Source organism: Anolis carolinensis, chromosome 4 (genome assembly GCF_035594765.1).
Source record: "Anolis carolinensis isolate JA03-04 chromosome 4, rAnoCar3.1.pri, whole genome shotgun sequence".
In the NCBI taxonomy this organism is placed as follows: Eukaryota; Metazoa; Chordata; class Lepidosauria; order Squamata; family Dactyloidae; genus Anolis; species Anolis carolinensis.
In genome coordinates this window covers 226,793,288-226,813,566 of record NC_085844.1, presented here as the reverse complement: position 1 = coordinate 226,813,566, position 20,279 = coordinate 226,793,288, and the positions used below count along the sequence as shown (strand labels likewise).

At 38.9% G+C, this 20,279-nt stretch overlaps 1 long non-coding RNA gene across 1 annotated transcript; it reads right to left on the bottom strand.

Annotated features, from left to right (window-relative positions):
- Window positions 1-426: 426 nt before the first annotated feature.
- On the bottom strand, window positions 427-20,046 carry LOC134298491 (uncharacterized). Its single transcript, XR_010005595.1, has 2 exons — window positions 19,958-20,046; window positions 427-609 (listed from the first exon to the last, which is right to left on the bottom strand). It is a non-coding gene; the product is annotated as an uncharacterized LOC134298491 (long non-coding RNA).
- Window positions 20,047-20,279: the final 233 nt, after the last annotated feature.

The following is a 20,279-nucleotide window of genomic DNA, read 5'->3' as shown; positions in this document are numbered from 1 at the left end:
GACCAAACATATGCTCATGTAGTAAACATGAACACGCAGCTGAAACACTCCCTTGCACTGATATGGTTGCATAATGGTATTCCATGTGACTTTTTAGAATAATTTCACTTAGATTAAAATGTGTGTGTCACAGTATAGGGGTCAAAATGGACCAGGGATACTATGCAGTAGAACTTGTATAGTATTGCATATAATCTTATGATCGTGCAGATTTGTCCTTGGAATGATATTCTTAGGGCTCACCCCACCTCTTTCCACCTCCTTTTTAATCTTTCATTGGTAATTTAACATTCTTCCTGTTCTAACTTAGCTTAGGACTTCATCAGACAGGCAGGAGGGAAATGGGGGAAAATGGGGACAGCACTGGGAAGAGTGGGGAACTGTCTTACCCTGTTTTCTTCTGGCAAGGTCTGTCTTCAGGGATGGCCAGCCATCCCATGTCCTTTCCCCATTTTCTTCCTGCTTTCCCCTGCTTTCTTGAATCATGATCATGAAAATGAAACCTTCTCTCTGCTTTAGCATGAGGGCAAGACGGATTCCCATGAGCAGCCACCTGAAGTGGCCGTGAGTCAATTGATGGCCGCTGTAGGACTCCATTTTCCCAGCATGCTGAAACAAAGAGAAAATGAAGTAAAAATTCCATGTGATGAAGTTCTTAGAGAGCTTTTCTAACTCTATGGAGTTCCTGTAACACATGTTTATTTTTTTTCACACAGTCATTGGTGTCAGTGCTTCTTAACATAGTTACTAGCTGCTGCACATGTGTATTCTCTTTTAGTCTATAATAACATGGGTTAGAGCAATGGTTCTCAACCTGTAGGTCTCCAGGTGCTTTGGCTTACAATTCCCAGAAATCCCAGCCAGTTTACCAGATGTTAGGATTTCTGGGCGTTGAAGGCCAAAACATCTGGTGACCCACAGATTGAGAAGCACTGGGCTAGAGATTCATATCTAAATTGCTGTCACAGATGCATATCCAATCCCTACCTTGCAGGAAATTTTAAGTCACAAATGTCAATAAAGGATTTAACTCTAGTCAAGGAATTCAATTTGTCCTTTTATTAGTTAACAGAAATTAGTAAATTTCCTGGAAACATCTTACTACAGGTAGTGTTCAGGAAGCAATACACGACTGCATTAGTCAGGTTTTTGCCTGACAAGGTCAGGTTTCCCTAACCTTGTCAAAGCAGCAAATGGGAATAGAGGTCTATAGATACACAAAGTGGGTTTGGCTTGTCTCCAAAAGGAGGTGACCTCATGAAAGAGAGAGAGAGAGAGAGAGAGAGAGAGAGTGAATAAGAGAGCAAAGCCCAGGTTCTTAGTGGTGGTTTCGTGGATTTTTGTTCTGAACAAAGACCAGGTGACTATGAGATCTCTTTTTTTCTTTAAAAAAGAAACTCTGCCAGTTTTGTTTATGCTTAAGCCTTGGACATCTGAGACATGTGGGAATGTCAAAAATGCCTTGTGGAAGCCAAACTTTCTTACTTAGCTTTATTATTTCACAGATTTTTATCTATATTTCCAAATAAAACAGGAGGGGAAAAAACCTCCTCTAACCACATTCACAGTTAGGATGTGGAACTGAACCAGTTGCTGCTTGTCCAGACTGATCCAAGTAGGCAACTTTCAAAAATAGTTTCTAATGGCCAAAATGCTGAAAGCAGCCCTAAAAAAGGGAATTAAGACTAAACAATTGCAGTAGGTGCTACATGAGATAACGGCACACCCTCTCCTCTGTGAATTTACAGTCTGTGTCATCATATCTTTGCTATTTTCTTGGTGCTTGAACTAGCCCAGAAAGGCACCAAACACTGTACCTTGTTCCAGAGAAACACTTAAGTGCACATTTAGATACTGTCCTTCTTCTGAAAGAGTCATTTTGGATGTTTTCCCTCAGTGGTATTAGGGTGAGAGAAAATGGTCATGCTAGCATTTCATGATAAACCAAAAATTCTAGCTTAATAAACAACAATACGTGTAAGCAGCAAACTCTCATTTTCTTCTGTTCCTCCCTTCCCTTCATTCAAGAAGATAAGTGACCTGATAGCTCTCATATCAGTACACTAAGGAAGTTATTATGGATTTTCATCCACACTTGAAATGACCTATCCAACAGTGTTAGATTCCCAAATTGGTTCAGCACCTTGGATGCTTTTTTAAATATGAGAAGGAATTCTGACGCTGGAACTACCAGCCACCATTGAAACATGTGCGAATAGCTTAGTCTGATGGCCAAAACTGGGATGTGAAGTTTTGTGCAAGACAAATGGATAACATTAGGTCCTCGAGGTACATGAAGCTTTCACATGGTTTTGTTAACTCCAGATTGGCCACTCTGACTAGAAATATATCTGTTTGTCCAAAAAGAATGATTGATTCTCCTAAAATCTCCAGGAAGATTGACTCTCCTTTAAAGCATGGCAATGGGACTTGCGTCATTTTGTGGGCATTGTGGAAATGAGCTTTTTTGTAGTTTTCAACAACCGTAGTGAACCTCTGCATTTTTGGAAGGTGTATGGCTCAGGGCAGATCGTCTGGAGGGCAAAATTGACCCAACGAAGTTGCCTACCCCTGGCTTAGTGTACCTTAAACCAGGATTCATAATAAACAGCTTAGTTTAAATTAACTCATGTGTGAACCTGTTTTGGTTGTGTGCAATAATCTATAATAATTAATTCAAATGTCAAAGATCACACTAACCTATATGTGTCTTACTTTTTTAGTCACTTGTGCAAAGAGAAGAGGTGAAGAGGTGGGAAGAAAGCTTGATGAATCAACAAAATGAATTTTAATTCTGTTTGAACAGGATGGAAATTGTGGCTTATTGTTATATGCAAACATGGCTAGTACTTGGCCAACAAAGATTATTTTTCATGGTTCAACTCCTTTCCCAGCGATTCTAGAAGTTAAATCTCTTGGAAGCTGACACATTGTATCTCTAGTATAAGTAGTATACACAGACAAGCATTGCATTTAGCAGTTGCTGGAACAGGTACAAGTGGGAAAGTGGTACCAAAGAGGATCTTTAAAGACTGACTATTTTAATTTCTCCAAAAATTTAAACTGGAGAGTATTTTAAACTAGTCTAGTTATAATACTAGCATATAATATAATAGCAATATATAATAAAATTATTTTAGTTTTCCACAAGTACTGCAATAATTTTACTGTTATAAAATAGTATATGACTTTGGGAAATGAAAAAAGGAAGTGGCTACACTTGTGATTATACAAAGATTACTGTATAAATTTAAGATCATTTTCATACTGAACGTAACACAACATAAGGCAAATATCAGATGATCACCATATTGCTAAACCCCAGTGCTATTTTGCTATTTATTCTTTTGAAAAAAGACTGGCTGAAGATTACATTCCGGGCCCAATTCAAGGTGCAGGTTATTACCTATAAAGCTCTAAACCGTTCAGGACCTGCCTATCTTTCGTGACTGTGTCATCTCCTATGAACCTACGCAATCTCTGAGATCTTTTGGGGAGGCCCTTCTCTTGCTTCCACCCTCCTCACAACTACGTCTCGTGGGGACGAGAGAAAGGCCCTTTTTGGCTGTGGTGCCCCATCTCTGGAACTCCCTCCCCAGGGAGATTGGGTTAGCCCCCTCGCTATTGTCCTTCAGGAAATAACTAAAGACTTGGATGTTTTGGTTGGCCTTTGGTGAGACAAGCATTAGATAGTTAACCTCATATGGTATTATTTGGTATTTATTAGGTCCGTATTTTATTATCTATGCATTTTATCTCATCACTGTACTCTTGCATAAATATTTTAATTCCTCCACCTAGGTAGATGACAGAATTGTATTGATGGTTGATTGATATTATTAATTATTATAATACCTCTGTTTTATATTGTTTTTTGTTTTTATTTTATTATATTGTAAATTGTATTTATGTTGTTTTTACCTGATCATGTAGTTTGCGCTTTGCCCCATGTAAGCTGCTCCGAGTCCCCTTGGGGAGATGGTGGTGGGGTATAAATAAAGATTATTATTATTATTATTATTATTATTATTATTATTATTATTATTATTATTATTATTATGACACAGCAAACAAGATAGATATGCTGGATTTCGTTTCACAAAATCACAAGTCAAACACTTCCCAAGGGTCTGGGACTGTGTGATGTATTTTCGGATGATGTGCGCATCATCATCATCATCATTATTATTATTACTAATTATTATTGGAGCTCCAGTGGCAAAGTGTGTTAAGGCACTGAGCTGCTGAACTTGCAGACCGAAAGGTCGCAGGTTCAAATCCCGGGAGCGGAGTGAGCGCCCGCTGTTAGCTCCAATTTCTGCCAACCTAGCAGTTTGAAAATATGCAAATGTGAGTAGATCAATAGGTACCACTCCGGCAGGAAGGTAACGGTGCTCCATGCAGTCATGCAGGCCACATGACCTTGGAGGTGTCTACGGACAACGCCGGCTCTTTGGCTTAGAAATAGAGATGAGCACCAACCCCCAGAGTCAGACTTAATGTCAGGGGAAACCTTTACCTTTACCTATTATTGACACAACGACGTTGTATGACACAGCAAACAAGATAGATATGTTGGGTTTCGTTTCACAAAATCACAAGTCGAACACTTCCCAAGTGTCTAGGACTGTGTGATGTATTTTCGGATGATGCGTGCAGATCCCAGCAGGGTGGCTTTTTGCAGTTGGCAGATCGTAATTTTGTCAATGCCTATTGTTTCCAAATGCCGGCTGAGATCTTTTGGCACGGCACCCAGTGTGCCCATCACCACCGGGACCACCTGCACTGGTTTCTGCCAGAGTCTTTGCAGTTCAATCTTGAGGTCCTGATAGCGGCTGAGTTTTTCCTGTTGTTTTTCGTCAATGCGACTGTCACCTGGGATGGCAACATCAATGATCCAAACCTTGTTCTTTTCCACAACTGTGATGTCTGGTGTGTTGTGTTCCAGAACTTTGTCAGTCTGGATTCGGAAGTCCCACAGTATCTTTGCGTGCTCATTTTCCAATACTTTTGCAGGTTTGTGATCCCACCAGTTCTTTGCTGCTGGCAGGTGGTACTTGAGGCATAAGTTCCAATGAATCATTTGGGCCACATAGTTATGCCTCTGTTTGTAGTCTGTCTGTGCGATTTTCTTACAGCAGCTGAGGATATGATCAATGGTTTCATCGGTTTCCTTGCACAGTCTGCATTTTGGGTCATCAGCTGATTTTTCGATCTTGGCCTTAATTGCATTTGTCCTGATGGCTTGCTCCTGGGCTGCAAGGATCAGGCCTTCTGTCTCCTTCTTCAGTGTCCCATTTGTGAGCCATAGCCAGGTCTTCTCCTTATCAGCTTTTCCTTCAATTTTGTCAAGGAACTTTCCATGCAGTGTTTTGTTGTGCCAGTTGTCAGCTCTAGTTTGTAGTGTGGTTTTCTTGTACTGGTTTTTTGTCTGCTGTGCTTTGAGGAGTTTCTGATTTTTGACTTCAATCAAAGCAGGTTCTTCACTTTGCTTTACATATTCTGCCAGGGCATGTTCTTCTTCTTTGACTGCTTGTTTGACTTGTAAGAGTCCTCTGCCCCCTGATCTTCTAGGCAGATAGAGCCGGTCAACATTGCTGCGGGGGTGCAGGGAATGATGGATGGTCATGAGTTTTCTTGTTTTTCTGTCCAAATTGTCCAGTTCCATCTGTGTCCAGTTTATGATGCCAGCAGTATATCTTATGACAGGTATGGCCCAGGTGTTTATGGCCTTGATGGTGTTGCCTCCATTGAGCTTGCTTTTGAGAATTTTTCTGACCCTTTGTGTGTATTCTTTGCTGACCACAGTTTTCACATGTTCATGCTTGATGTTGTCCAGCTGTAATATGCCCAGATATTTATAGGCCTCTGGCTGGTGACACTTTATTGTTTGGCCATTAGGCATATTTATGCCCTCACTTTCAATGATTTTTCCCTTCTTCAATGCCACTGTCGAACATTTGTCCAAACCAAACTCCATGTTGATATCAGTGCTAAAAATTCGGACAGTGTTGGTCAGAGACTGAATTTCAGTTTCTGTTTTCCCATATAGCTTCAGGTCATCCATGTACATCAAATGTGAAATTTTGTGAGAATTCTTAGATGTTTGGTAGCCGAGATTTGTTTTTTGTAAGATTGTTGACAGAGGGATCATGGCAATAATGAAAAGCAGAGGGGACAATGAATCTCCCTGGAAAATTCCTCTTCTGATGTTGACAAGTCCATAGCTTTCATTTCCAACAAACAGTTCAGTTTTCCAGTGCTCCATCATGTTTTCAATGAAGGTGCCAACGTTTTTACAAATCCCGATGGCGTCCAGGCACTTGATGATCCAGCTGTGTGGGAGTGAGTCAAAGGCCTTTTTGTAGTCAATCCACGTCATGTGAAGATTAGCTTTTCGGCTCTTACAGTTCTCCAGGATCATTTTGTCAATCAATAACTGGTCTTTTGTGCCCCTGCTTTTCCATTTGTTGCCTTTCTGTTCATCTGGCAAGATGTTTTTTTCTTCAAGCTAGTCTTGAATTCTGTCAGCTATGATGCCAGTCAGTAGTTTAAACATAGTGGGCAGACACGTTATTGGCCTGTAGTTTCCTGGTGCTGCTCCTTTTGTTGGATCCTTTTGTATCAGGTATGTTCTTCCAGTTGTTAGCCATTCACTGATACTTCCTTTCTGCAGCATCTCATTGAATTGTTGGGCCATTTTTCCATGTAAACTAATCAGATGTTTGAGCCAAAATCCATGAAGTTGATCACTACCAGGCGATGTCCAGTTCTTGACTTTTTGTACTCGTTTGCTGATCATTTCAGTTGTTATTTCCATCAGTTCCATTTTGTTCTGTGAGAATTTTCCTTCAAACTCCTTTATCCACCCAGCGTTTTTGTTGTAGTTTTTATTGTTTTCCCAAAGTTCTTTCCAGAACTTCGTTGTTGCAGTTTTCTCTGGTTTTATGGTTACTGTGTCTGTTGTTTGGTTCAGACTCTGGTAGAACCGTCTTTGGTCTGATTGAAACAGTTGATTTTGTCTGTACTGGATGATTCTGGCTTCATACCTTTCAATTTTTCTGGCTGTTGCTGTAATTTGTTCTTTCACGATCTCCAAAGCTTCTTCAATTTTTCTGGTGTTCAGCCAGTACTTTCGGATCAGGTATTGCTTGATTTTGTCATTCTTCAGTTTCTTCTCTTTCATATTTTTCAGGTTACTTGCATCTGATCTAAGCTTTTTGATTTTCAACTCCAGCCTGACCTTCCACTTTGGTTTTCCAGTCGATTTTCTTTGGGGCTGCCTTGGTTGTAGGAGCCCAAGCTCTTCTGTTACTATCACTGCTGCACTGTAGGCATACTGGTTTGTTTGTTCAATTAATAATACCTTTACCTTATTATTATTATTATTATTATTATTATTATTATTATTATTATTATTTACAGTATCTCTGCATGTTGCATGTCTTGCTCCACAATTTACTATATTTAGAAGACAACAAGAAAGCTGTGGGGGCCAGTAGGGAATGTTGATTTTGGGTAGTAACTGATATCCCTGAAGGAGAGGTCAATCGCCTGACCTTTCTGCTGGGCATTGAAACAGCTGAGCTTTTTGTTATTCTTGGGAAAATTGAACCAGCAGATGGTTGTTCAGAGGCTGGTTCAGATATTCAGAAAAGCTGGTGACTTTTTAAGTGATTCTGGATTGTTGTGGTATCAGATTAGTGCAGTATAATTTATTGGGACATTTGTCCCAAATATGTATCTTTGGGAACTGTCCCCTGTGCATCTAGCTAACCTACCTCTATTTGAGCCTGGAAAAATTACTTTTTTTGGAGTATACCCAAAGATGCCAGAGGCCATGCTAGCCAAGGCATTGTGGGAATGATAGTTCAAATAGGAACTTTCATCTCTGATCTGTGCTTTCCCAGTTTTTGCATAATCACACACACAGTGCAACAAGTCTGTTTTGTTTCCATTAATTCTGGATTGACTTATCATGCCATCACCATGGGATGTGGTTAACATGTGAATGGGATACATATTCCTCTGGTCCCTGGGGTTGTAGAATAAACATTTTTTATCAGCTTTTGTTCCCCAGCATTGGTTCCATATATCTTAGATGAGTTGCAAAGCTAACCATGAATATGGGGAATCAGAAAAGCTGTTGTCAAAATATGAATTCCAAACTGTGCAATCATACAAACTAGATACAGCTGTGGTGCTTTCCCTCTAACATGACAAAAGGAGATATAGGAACCATTAAAAATAATCTTTCCTACATGGAACACCACCAAAAGTCCTTTTAACTTCCAGACTGACCTTGGGGGTTGCCTCAAGCACGGATATTGTGGGCAATAAAATAAGATTTTGCAAGCATCTTTGCAAGACTCATTATCACTGCAGAGATGCAAAGCACAAAGAGGCAATGAGGGAAAACAACGGAGCGACTCCGGGGATTGAGCCTTTCAGTTCTATTCAGTTATCACCTTTAGCAGTTATTTGGAACAAAAAGTTGCTGCTGAAGTAATCCAAGAGAATGAGAGACACAAAGCAGACACAGCAAGTCCCCGTCTATCATTTGTATCAGCTTCTGTTAGCGGTTAAGAATTTGCAAGCTCTTTGGCTATATCCCCAGACTTAGCTAATGCAAGACAGGCCCTAATTCTGTTTTGCAGTGCATGTATAAAACCTTTCTATGAATTAAAATGTTCAAAGAGATGTACACACTAAAAGCAACATAAAGAGAACAACTGGGTTTAAAGACAATGCAGATCAATCTTAAAACAGGTGGTGGTGGTGTTGGGCGGCAGGGAAAGGGGAAGGGGTGGGGGTGAGCAGCTATGAAAGATGTTCAGTCCAGAAACCTGAAATCTGTTTTATGGTTATATCTTAATATTCAGTTTTTGAACTAGTATATAAAACAGAAAGGACAGCCTTTCAACATCATGGAAAGAAGTGACAAGTGGAGTGCCGCAGGGCTCCGTCCTGGGCCCGGTTCTGTTCAACATCTTTATTAACGACTTAGACGAAGGGTTAGAAGGCACGATCATCAAGTTTGCAGACGACACAAAACTGGGAGGGATAGCTAACACTCCAGAAGACAGGAGCAGAATTCAAAACGATCTTGACAGACTAGAGAGATGGGCCAAAACTAACAAAATGAAGTTCAACAGGGACAAATGCAAGATACTTCACTTTGGCAGAAAAAATGGAAATCAAAGATACAAAATGGGGGACGCCTGGCTTGACAGCAGGGTGTGCGAAAAAGACCTTGGAGTCCTCGTGGACAACAAGTTAAACATGAGCCAACAATGTGATGCGGCTGCTAAAAAAGCCAATGAGATTCTGGCCTGCATCAATAGGGGAATAGCGTCTAGATCCAGGGAAGTTATGCTCCCCCTCTATTCTGCCTTGGTCAGACCACACCTGGAATACTGTGTCCAATTCTGGGCACCACAGTTGAAGGGAGATGTTGACAAGCTGGAAAGCGTCCAGAGGAGGGCGACTAAAATGATTAAGGGTCTGGAGAACAAGCCCTATGAGGAGCGGCTTAAAGAGCTGGGCATGTTTAGCCTGCAGAAGAGAAGGCTGAGAGGAGACATGATAGCCATGTACAAATATGTGAAGGGAAGTCATAGGGAAGAGGGAGCAAGCTTGTTTTCTGCTGCCCTGCAGACTAGGACACGGAACAATGGCTTCAAACTACAGGAAAGGAGATTCCACCTGAACATCAGGAAGAACTTCCTCACTGTGAGAGCTGTTCGACAGTGGAACTCTCTCCCCGGGGCCGTGGTGGAGGCTCCTTCCTTGGAGGCTTTTAAGCAGAGGCTGGATGGCCATCTGTCGGGGGTGCTTTGAATGCGATTTCCTGCTTCTTAGCAGGGGGTTGGACTAGATGGCCCATGTGGTCTCTTCCAACTCTACTATTCTATGATTCTATGAATTCAGAATTCACTTTTTATCCTTGCGATATGATCTCATATGCCCATCTTAGCACATCTATAATCAAAATCAGCAACCATTGGGCAAAAAGCTATCCTTTTGGACCATAACTCCCACCATGTCCTAAAGTCAGTGATTAGAACTTAGAATAGTTATATTTTGGACCACAGCTCCCAGAACCCCCAAGTTTCAGTGAGTAAACCAGAGAGTATTTTTCGATTGAGATTGCTGGTGAATCTTCTTCAGTGTTCTCAGAGACACCCAGTTCCTGTAGGTTTCAAGGCCAAAAGCTGATACACTACGATTCCTTCTGAACTGTCCTTATTGTGCCTTGTAGAATCCTGTTTTTTTTTTTTTAGTTAGTCACATTGCAAGTATCATGATGCTATAATTATGTAGTGTGAAAGGGTCCCAAGAATCATATTCTTGCTATTTCTAGGATAGAGGCAGTGAATGTAGATGGAGTGACTACTTCTTGGACAGTTGATTGTAGAAAAGGGCACAACGAAATCCAGGCAAGTTTTCACTGCTCACCAATATGGCATTCTGGAGTTGTGATTCTGCTGTTGTACTTCTTGTCTTAATATAATAGTACAACAGTTCCAAAGACAGACATCCACTAGCAGGGCCGTAGCCAGAAAATTTTTTTGGGGGGGTTTTGAAAATTTGGGGGGGGGGGTTAACCCCTTGCACACACCCCTCCCCGCTACAAACCTGTCAATATCTGCTTGAGATAGTGCCTGGAGGGACTCTTAATGTTTTGTGTGTCATAGACTTAGCATGGGGATTTGGTTAACCAGTTAAAATTCATGAGTAAACCAGGTTTTTTTTAATAACCTGAAAATTTTTTGGGGGGGGGGGGTTGAACCCCTAAAACCGCCCCCTCGCTACAGGCCTGTCCACTAGTGTTTGCCCCAGTTTCCTCCCTTTTGGTACACCAAGCAGACAAACATCTTCAAGCCAAGGTGTTCGAGTTTTTGACAGTGGGCTTATGGAGTACTAAGGGGCTCTATTTTATTTCTCATGCTATTCAACGTATATATGAAACTGCTAGGAGAGGTTGTCTGGAGTTTTGGGGTCAGGTGTCACTCTTTTGCATCAAATGAAAAGGAAGCAGATTATGTTCTAAACCAGTGTCTGACCGTTATAATTGTCTGTCTAGCTTTCTCTGTATGTAGTGCCAACCTGAAAGCTTGGACCAACAAAAAAGCTATAGGATGGGAAGGATTTAGTCTCACCTACCTAACAGGGAAGTCTAGCTCTGAAGCAGAATGTCAAAACCTTACTGTGTGGACTACTACTCCCATTATTCCTTCGGCCAGCATGCTTGATGGAGTTATTCTGCAAATTAAACCCCAATTTTCCAAGCTCTGCTTTGTATTTCTCAGAAGGATGCTATGCAATAACACAATATTGCATAGCATATTGCATAGTTGTCACACAATAACAACTAAATGAACTGAACTAGAATTTCTTTTTTTTAAATAATTTTTATTAAAGAATTTTAAAATTATATTTACATTAAAAATTAGGATTGGAGAGAGAAATGCGAAGTGAGCAAAGAAGAAGGGGGCTGGTAGGATTGGAAAAGAAGGAAGGGTAAGGAGGGAAGGGAAAGGAAGGGGGGGAGAGAGAGAATGTGTGTCTTCCATTCTTCTTCCTTGCAGTTACATCTTGTATTTTTAGTCTTTTTTCAGTATTTAGAAAAAAAGGAAAATTGTCTTGTCCCCTTTTCGTCACCCGAGTTTTGGAGTCTTTCTTTCTTTGTCAATTTCTTCTACATATCTATATAATTTTCTAAAATACTCCAGTCAGTTGGTTTAATAGGTCTTCCAGTATTCCTCTTCATTAAAAATGTTAGACTATCAATGTCTCTAATTTCTATCATTTTATCTAACCATTGTTCTTTGGTTGATGTTTCCTCTGTTTTCCAATATTTTGCAAAAACCAGTCCTTGCCACCAGTTGTTAAGTATGTAAATAAAATGACTTTGTTTGAGTCAAAGTCTGTCTCCGTGTCCATCGTTCCTAATAGGTAATATCCAGGTTTCATTGAAATTTTTACTTTTAAAATCTTTTGACATTCTTCATGTATCATTTTCAATATCCAACTGTTTTCTTGCAGATCCACCACATGTGGTAAAAAGTACCTTCTTGTAATCTACATTTCCAACATTTATTCTGTGTATTATTATACATTTTTCCTAATTTCTTTGGGGTCATATGCCAGCGATGCATCATTTTGAGCCAATTTTCTTTCAGATCTGACACATAGGCATATTTTAATTTCTTAGTCCATATTTGCTCCCATTAGCTTAATTTTATAGATCTGCCAATGTTCATTGTCCGTTTTGTCATGCAATTTTAACCCCTTCTATTTCAGTGGACCATTCTATAAGCTTGCTATATATTTTGTTATTATCTTCTTCTCTGTTTGTTTCAGCTTGTCCCAAAATTCTTCTCTGTCATTGAAACCTGTCTTCTTATCTTGATTATGGTATTCTTTGATTTGCATATATTGAAACCAGGAGAGGTTTTTATAACTTTGGATTAATTCCTCTTGAGTTTTCAGATGAAAGGTGCCACTTTTTTAAACCAGGATTTCCTTATAAGTAGGTCATTTTGTCCATCCCAGCAGTCTTCTTTGATTTGCTTCCAGCGTGGACAGCCACATTGGAATTTTGGGGTAGAAATTTCTTTTATACCTTTCCAAAATTTTTATTAAGGCGGACCTAATAAAGTGGTTGCTGAAATTCTTTTCCATTTTTGTTTTCCCATACCATAAACTGAACGAGAATATCTAGTGTATTAGAAGCTCATACATATTTTCCAGCCATTAAGTGATAGAGAAACAATGTCGCACAAATTGCAGTCATATTGATGGGTTCTTACTCTGAGATCCAGGCTGGCTACTTGAGGGTGAGCTTTGCTTTGAAACCATGTTTCTGTACTAGTATTTTACTCTGTAGTGATATGCTTGGATTGTCTTCGTGTTTGCATATTTATCTTGGCCCCAGCCATAGTGTTGGCATTGTGATCTTTTTAAAAAGTATTTAATTAACCTACAAAAATAAAATTAAAGGGTGTAACATTTATTGTAAAAATAAAACTCTAGCAAACCACTCGTGCAAATAGTCCCCCAAGGGGCTGCTAAGCTAGAAAAAGCTGAAAAAATATAACTACATCTGTGTCAGTCTTTCTTGGGTACAAGAGGCTAAAAAAATAAAACCTACCACTGGATGTGGTCAACAATCGCTCTAAAGTCACTGCAGTAAGAAAATCTAGTTGAGTTTGCTTTAAAATCCCCACTGTGACCTTAAAAGTGGAAGCACTCTTAGACCTGAGCTTGGACTACATCTTCCAGCATCCTTCTAACTTTCATGATCAGAGATCATTCTGGCTGGAGGATTCTGGGAGTAGTCCAAAAATAACATAGTTCTGATTTATCCACCCGATGGGTGGATGAGAATTTACTTTCAGTTCTTTTTCACAATGTTGTTTGGAATATTTGTGATGGAAAGAATGTGAGAAAAAGTGGAATGTGAGAAAAGCAAAAAGTGACAGATTTCTTCATCCAGGCGCAGGGCTTTCAGAGTGCTCAGTTCTTGTGAATGTTTTCAGAAAGGTCTTTATCCTTCAATTGCTTGGTTTCATTCACTAAATTTTATAGGGACTTAGTGTGACATTCTCTTCCATTTGTAATCTTCTTCCAAAATCTGTTAAAAATGATGGATTTCACAGAGTGGCTCATAATGCCTACCCTCTGGAAATGCCATTGGAAGCCTGGGTTTACACCTCTGTGACCTAAAGGCCATTGCTTATCCTGAGTTCTTGATTAGAGTAATCTCATTGTATCAATACAGGTTTGCTATGAGTTTGTCAGACTGTATGGCCATGTTTCAGATGCATTCTCTCCTGATGTTTCACCCACATCTATGGCAGGCATCCTCAGAGGTTGTGAGGACCTCACAACCATACAGCTTGGAAAACTCACAGCAACTCAGTGATTCTAGCTATGAAAGCCTTTGACAAACCAATGAATCAATACAATTTGCATAAGGATTGATTTGCTATATTCCCATTAATTAAATGATCAACTGGGTTTCACCCTGTTAGTGCTGAATTAGATTTGCCACTTTTTTCTTCTGAGAAGGTTTTTAATAAAGAGCAAATATATTCCGAATGGCCTACTGTATAATGGAAATCACTCTGTCTGTTGAATGTGACTGATGCAAATGGAGGTAAATTTGGTTCAGTTTATTTCGGAAGATATTACTAAAATTCACAACATTCTTCATGAAATGCTTTGTTTGTTTGTTTTTAAAATATCTTTATCTTGTCCTACGTTCAAGTTTCTCAGGGTATGTACAATAAAATCAATTTGTTTAAAACAATTAAATTTTAAATAATTGTAGACTTTTCAACCCTTAAAACAGAACAGATTAAAAGTGATTAAAACCATTTGAAACTGATAACATAAGCAAATCTTAATGAGCTCAATTGTAACTTCCAAAACATTAGTAAATAGCTTTGTTCTTGTTGGGTGCTGGAATGACAGCCATGTTGGCACCAGTTGGGTATCTAAAGCGAGGATATACCTAATTGGTGCTACAGTTAGGTTCAAGGAACCTAAATTCATGGATGCTCAAATCCCAAATGGCATAGTAAAATGGAATCCCTTATATAAAATGGTGATCAACTCCAGAGTGCTGGAGAGACCCTGAGGATCTGTGGAATGTCAGGATGCTTCAGCAGATTTCTTGCCAATGGCAGAATCAAGATGTAATTTTCAGAATTTCACCTCCAAATAATTTGAGCCATGGTTGGTTGAATGTGTGGATGCTGAACCCGTGGATATGGAGGCCACTCTTCTACATCTTTGCTCAGTGTATTGTCCTGCTGGATGGGACACAGAGGAAAGCCAGCAGACTTCAAATGTTGGGCAGGCATGTATATGATAGAGAAGGGCACTCTTTCATATGCTGAGGTTCTATGCTGTTTAGGGTTTGAAATGTCATTCCCATTACCTTGAATTCAGATTAGGAAAGTATTGATATGCAGGACAGAAACAATGTTTCACATTTTGAATACAGAAAGCAGCAAAATGGACAGATTTCCCCATTCTTAGCAAACAGTGCCTGGCTATTGAATGTGCATCTTTCCGAATTCCCTACGTCAGTGTGACCACCGAAATATACACACAATTACGTGGTGAGACACCATAATTCAGACACAGTCTCAGTGACTTTAAAAAAAATTAAGAGTAGTAACGAAAAAATTCACTTTTTTTTTCAAAGAACAAACATTACGTAGTATAAATGTGCATAAGAACAAAAACTAAATGGCTCGAGCCTATATATACAATAAGCATGAAACAAAATCTGCAGAACACACAGTAGTCTAACCAGTGTCAAATAAGTAAATGAAACAATTTATGGACAAACGCTAAATATGTTATGGCTTGGTGAACGCTTCCAACAGTTTGACGTCCACGGACATTTGGGCTACGCAAAGCAATTTCATTGAAGTGGAAATATGGAGAAGACACAACAAAATGAATTAGCCACATTTCTTTTTCCAGAAATGCTCCCATGCATTGGATATTTGATTCCTCTTAAGTTATTCCCCTCAAAGTTAAAAGTAGCCCACTTTTTCCATATGAAAACATGCTCTAATCTAAGAGATCTCTTTATGAATTTACTTTTTGGTGTTAGAAATTAAGCTGGAACAGAACTCCCTCCTATTGACTCTCCTTTTTAAAAATATGTAGAGCTCAGTAGAATCAATGTTTATAACTCTGAATAAGTTCCAGATGTCCATCATCAGCATTTAACCAACTATTGCACCTCCACATGAATCTTTAGTGCAAAGTATGTCTTCATCAACCAGTTGAAGCCAATGCATTCCCAATGGGTCTTTGCACCTACTACTGCTCTGCTATTGCATTGCTAATTTTGCCCTTGTGCCTTTCTGCATGTGTTCGTTCATGTGTCTACTTCACTTTTATCATCTGGCACTTTCCCTCTTCTTTTCCCCTGTCTATCATGCTGATGCTATGGAAATTAACAAGTTAATGTAAGTTAATGGTAATAAACTTGGCACAATTATATACATTTCACAGATTTCAGTGGCAGAGAGCAAGTTAGGAAACTGTTCTTTTGAAGTCTAGAAATGGAAACAATTTCTGTTTGGTTGAATTGTGGTCTGTAAAATTTGTCTACTTAGAAATTGGCTTATTGGAAAAAAACCACTTCTGAGCAAACCGAATTTAAAGCAGACTTCTATTGTCAAGCAAATCCTGTGTATGTATCCATCTTTCTTAAGAATACCTATGTAGCCAAATAAAAACAGACGTTGACAAAGGATAAATGTACAGACAAATGTAACATGAAGAAATCTGCAAGATTAAGGTTCTCCACAATTAACTGTAGAACTACCTAATTGCATAGATATTTTTATGAGTCTTTTTTATGAATACCCATACCAACCTTTAAGAACAAGAGAAACACTTAGCCAAATATCATCAATAGGGGAACCTTAGCTCCTGTAATTTTACATTTAAATTAATTTTCAGCCCCCTTTTTATTTCTACGTCTTTTTAAAAATATTTTTATTAATGTTTTTGTGATGCAACCATACAAACTTATGGATAAAAACAGGGGAAAGATATACATTGGGGAAGCAGTGAAGGGACGGGGAAAAGGGGAAGGGAAGGAAAGGAATAAGGGGTGGGGGGGGGAAGGGACGGGGAGTAGAAGTACATAGATACAGACAGCAATTCCTCAAATTAATTCATTTTAAGTAAGTTATAATTTGTGACCGGGTCCTCCTATTGATTTGGTTTATACTTTTGTTTTGAGGTACATGTCCACTTTTTCCCAATTTGTCCTCTTGACAGGTTTGTCTCTTAGTTCTTTCATATAAAAAGTTAGTTGGTCCATGTCCCTGATTTCTTTCACCTTCTCTAACCAAAGATCTAAGTTAGGAATCTGTTCAAGTTTCCATTTTTTGGCCAGTACTATTCTGGCAGCATATATTCTGTTGTATATATGAATAATTTGTCATCGTTTAATTCCCAATTTAGTGCCGGATCTAAGATCCCTAGAAGATAGGATTCCGGTTTCATAAGGAACTTTATATTTAATATTTTTTGGATTTCATCATGATAATTGTCCAAAATTTCTGTATTTTCGGGCATGACCACCATATATGATAGAAAGATCCCTTCTGTGACTTACATTTCCAACAGCTATTTGGGTAATTCTTATACATTGCATGCAACTTTTTTGGAGTCATGTGCCATCTGTGGAAGATTTTTAACCAGTTTTCTTTTAGGTTCCAGGCGTAGGTGTAATTGATTTTCTTCTTCCAAACTAATTCCCATTCTGAAAAATTGATAGGTCGGCCGATATTTCTAGCCCAGCTGGTCATACATTGTTTCACTGTCACTTCTTCTGTTGACCAGCCCAACAGTATATTGTAACTTTTTGATATCTCTTTTTTATTAGAGCTTAGTAATTTATCCCATGGGCCTTCTAAATCACTAAAACCAATTTTTGAGTCACTGTTGAATTTTTCTTTGATTTGTGCATATTGGAACCATGAGCAATTTTTGAAAGTCTCTTTTATCTCCTCTTGGGATTTTAGATAGTATGTACCATTAGATTTCTTCAGAATGTCTTTATAGCTTGGCCATTTCTTCCAGTTTAAAATATGACGTACGTCAGCTTCTAAGGGTTAAATCCATAGAGGTGTCTTAGTATAAAAAAAGGTTTGTATTTCTCCCAAGTTCTAATTAGAGCCGCTCTTACAAAATGGTTACCAAAATTTTTTTCTATAGATCTTTTACCATACCAGAGGTAGGCGTGCCAACCTCTGTGGAGGTCAAAACTTTCCAGCGTTAATAAGTTCTCATCCCGAAGAGATGCCCATTCCTTTACCTATTTCAGAGCGCATGCCTCGTAATAAAGACTCAAGTTTGGAAGGTCAAATCCACCCCTGTCTTTTGCATCCGTTAATATTACATATTTTATTCTTGGTTTTTTAGATTTCCAAATGAATTTAGAAAGTTCTTTATTCCACTTCCTAAACAGATTATGGTTTCTAATGATTGGTAAGTTCTGAAATAGGAATAATAATTTGGATTGACATTTTAATTAAGGATATTCGCCCCAGCAAAGAAATATTTAGATAATTCCATTGTTTTAAATCCTGTTGGATTTCCTTCCATTTTTTAATATAGTTATTCTCTAATAGATGTAAATTTCTTGCAGTAAGCCAAATCCCTAAATATTTTAGTTTTTGGGATATTTTTAGACCAGATGTTTCCTGTAACTTTATTTGGTTCTTTTTGGAAATATTTTTAGTAAGCATCTCTGTTTTAATTTTGTTCAATTTGAAGCCAGCCAGTTTACCAAATTGTTCAATTTTTGTGATCCAATTATGTATTTGTTGTCTGGGATCCTCTATGATGCAAATAACGTCATCGGCAAAAGCGCAAATTTTGTATTCATGACCTTTTATTCTAGTCCCTCTTAGGTTTTTATCGTTTCTAATACTCTTAATTAGCATTTCCATGGCAAAAATAAAGATAAGAGGTGAGAGTGGGCAACCTTGTCTGACACCTTTTTCAATGGGGAATTCTTTAGAATGATGGCCATTTATTATTATCTTTGCACTTTGATTATTGTAGATTGCATCTATTGCGTTGTAGAAATTGAAACCAATGTCTATCTCTCTAAATAGAAGTTTGAAAAATGACCAGTTCAAATTGTCGAATGCCTTCTCCGCATCGACCGAAAGTAGGGCTAATTCTTTTTCATGGTGGTGCTCATAATATTCTATAATATCTACCATACATCTAATATTCTCACTCGAATTTCTAGCTGGTAGGAAACCTTTTTGTTCGGGACCTATCCAATTTTTCAAAAATTCTTTAAATCTGTTTGATAGGATTGTAGTGAAGATCTTGTAATCCAAATTCAATAAGGATATTGGTCTAAAATTTCTGATATCTGTGTTATCACCTTTACCTTTAGGGATCGTGATTATTTCAGCTTGTGTCCATGATTCGGGAATTTTTTTTTCCTGCAATACCTCATTCATAACTTTCTTCAAATATTGTAAAGTTTCATTTTGGAATATTTTAAAAAAGGCAATTGAGTAGCCATCTGGACCTGGTGCTTTATTCCCTTTCATCATTTTTAATGCTTTTTTTATTTCTTCTATTGTGATTTCTTTATTCAATAGTTCTCTTTGTTGGTCAGATATTTTTTGTAATTGGAAACTCCCCAAATAAAGGGATATTTCGTCCAGATCAATTTCTTCTTCCTTATATAACTTAATATAAAATTCTCTGAAAATCTCTAGAATTTTTTCATCTTTTACGAGTGGGTTTCCATCTTTACTATTTTTGTAATGTATTGTTGTTGTTTCCTTTTTGGACTTCCGGGTGAGCCATGATGGCGGCAGGTCGGATTTGCTGAGTGCTCTTGGCAAACCAACGTTTCACAGTCGGTAGAGCGGTAGCTCCCCTCTTCTCACAGATCGAGGTGAGAAGGGACGCAAGGCCCAATGCACCCCCGTTGATCCGAACCTTGTGAGGATCCAAGGTGAACGGGTCCGGGTGAGTGCGGGAACGCGGATCGTGTATGCGGCAGCGGGCTTCGCTCCGTACTTACTGCCTGCCGGCTCACTTTTTTTTAAAAAAAAAAAAAGAAGAGGACCAAGCGTAAGAAGCCAAGTGGCAAGAAGTAAGAAACTTTTCCTCGCTTGCATACCGGGTTCGGGGAGGCTTTGTAAGAACTAAAGCAAGATCCAGAAGCTAAGCCTAATCAAATAAGATATATTGGACTTGAAAAAAAAAGAAGGAGGTCTACTGCTTAAGATTGGGAAGACTAAACGCTTCGAAAACTAAGATAAGAAAAGAAAAGACCATCCTTTTCCCCAACCTTAAGGAACCTTAAGGAACTTAAATCCCAGCTAATTAGCAACGGCAGTACTTTAATCTTTTCAAAAAGCCTTGTAAAAGTTACCTGCATGGCGGTCGTCCTTGAAAGGGGCTGTGTTATGTCTGAAAAACCTTCCGTCTTGTAAACAACTGCATCAGCTGCCCAGACGCAGGCGGAGTCTGTAAAGACTGTGCAGTGAAGGAGGACATCTGGTGGCGAAAGGCGGAAATAACCTCACTAAAGCGGAAAGGCGAATGGTTCACCCCCGAACAGCGTCCGACCCGCAACTTTGCAAGGCAGTGACTCTAATAATATCCAATCAATTCTAATACCCAGCTTAAAAAATAGTTGGTGGCTTAATAGCCCAACGGTTCCAAGGACAGTAGCTTTGTAGAGCTTCATAAGG